Source organism: Ursus americanus, chromosome 24, assembly GCF_024610735.1.
Source record: "Ursus americanus isolate L20-20 chromosome 24, mUrsAme1.1.p, whole genome shotgun sequence".
NCBI classification, from domain to species: Eukaryota; Metazoa; Chordata; class Mammalia; order Carnivora; family Ursidae; genus Ursus; species Ursus americanus.
Window position 1 is genome coordinate 9,406,840 of NC_142150.1, and position 2,199 is coordinate 9,409,038.

Below are 2,199 nucleotides of genomic sequence, written 5' to 3' on the forward strand. Positions count from 1 at the left end.
TTAGTCGTGTCCCTTAACCTCTCTCTCCCTTCATGAATGTGCCAGTTCATGAGTTAGTACATTTCAGCTACGTCAGTCCGTGCCTGGCGCGTAGAAGACACTCAGTAAATGCCAGGTGATAGTATCATTGGGCAATCTAGGGTACCTTTCACGGAATATGTGCTATCTACATTAGATTCGTTTGGGAATTGTTCCTTCATCAAATACTTCCCTTAAGTACATGAATGGGTGGGGATATTTTAACAAATTAATATTTAATATAGCAAAAACTTAAAAAAATTGTCTTTTGGTCTTAGAGAACTGGACTTCTAGCAATGGGAAAAATAACCCCTTCAAATGTTGTATTTCAGACCATAGTCTTTTAAGTCTTGCTTCTTCTATAAGCATGATTTCTGTTTTCACTGGGTTAAACCAGCCAGCTTGTTTTTGTATTTAAAACATTACTAGAAATGTGTGGTGCTGATAATACAGCTCAAAGTACTTTAAATCTTTTCTGGAATGATTTCATGTACAAATTTGAGTATGGTAGAGTGATAAAAATAAGGAAGCCCCGTAAAAAGATTCAGTGGATTTTTAAAGTACCCAAAAACTGATTTTTTTTGCTTTATTTTTCTTTCATAGTAAGTGCATAACAGTATTTTTTTACTATTTAACAAAGTATTTCTCAAAAATTATTTTTTTGAAAACTCTTGTTTGTTTTGCCTAGGATTTTCACCCAGTGGCTCTTTTGATTTTCTCCTGGTTATAAATAGGCCAACCATAGTTGGTAGATCTCTGTTTGCCTTCCCAGGCTGAAACATTCTAATGTGTGTACCTAAGCATTTTATGAGAACATGAGAGTCCAAATGTTAGCTCTTCGATTGGAATTTCCGCCATTAAACTGCTACAAAAAATTAAAACTTCATAGCCCTCGACGATGGTAAATACACTGTCCTTTCATGCTGTAACAGATGCACATTTATGGATAGCAAACTACTCTGTCCCAAGGATTTCATTTCATTTCCATTAAGAAAATACATTTTTCCTTCTATTTTTCTTTGTGAAAACTAACATTGTTATTTTGTGATGTATAGGGTTCATCCAACTAGTCATCTCTATTCACTAGAACAATATTTTCTGAACAGAGCATTTTGGAAGGAGTGTTTCAACAAAACAACTCTTGAGGGTGTACAGCATTGCACGAAGTGGTCCAGTAAGGAGCCCCAACTGTTGGGAACACATTATAAAATAAATGAGGGAGGTGTCATTTCACTTTGAAATAAGCCCTGTTTGAGAGGGAGGGCAAGTAATTCTGGTCCTACAGAGTTATTTGCTTCTTACCATTTAATCTAGATTAACCAGTCTGGCCCACCTGTGTTTTCAATCATTCTACCTTTCTCTCTTTTTATTTATTTACTTTTAAAGATTTTATGTATTTGACAGAGAAAGAGACAGCGAGAGAGGGCACACAAGCAGGGGGAGTGGGAGAGGGAGAAGCAGGCTTCCCGCCGAGCAGGGAGCCCGATGCAAGGCTCGATCCCAGGACCCTGGGATCATGACCTGAGCCGAAGGCTTGGCGACTGAGCCACCCAGGTGCCCCATCCTTTCTTTTTAAAATGGAATATCTAAAATGTAGTGTGTGAAGTTACCGACTTGAGATCAGCCCATACTCAACTATCAGGTGGAGCGAGTGTGCTAACAGTACTGCTAAAAACTATGAATAGGAAAGACTAAAACAGGATCATATATCACTTAGCTTCTGCCAGTCATGCCAGAAATGATCATTTAAGCGGCTTGACTGTAGCGTAGATACAAAACATCTAGGGATTCAGATTTTTCTGTGAAGAATATCTCGAAAACATAGTGAATATACAATACTGTCACGGAATTTGAATCTATGATGAAAGGCAAGGTCAGTGAGATAGCTGAGGCCAAGCATTGCCCGCTGTGGGTTGGCGAACTATAGCCTGGGGCCAAATCCACCCCATTGCCCATTTTGATAAAGTTTTACTGGAGCAGAGATAGCTAATAGTGTAGGTAGAATATTTCTTCACAAGATTCATGAATGGCCATGGCAGAGAACATACACCCAATAGAACACATAGTTTTTACAAACATGAAGCTAAGCAACTAGATGTACTTGTTTATGAGACTTAAGAGGATTAACCAAGACTTACCCTAACTTAAAACATATACATGTATAGTATTTACGTACTTGAG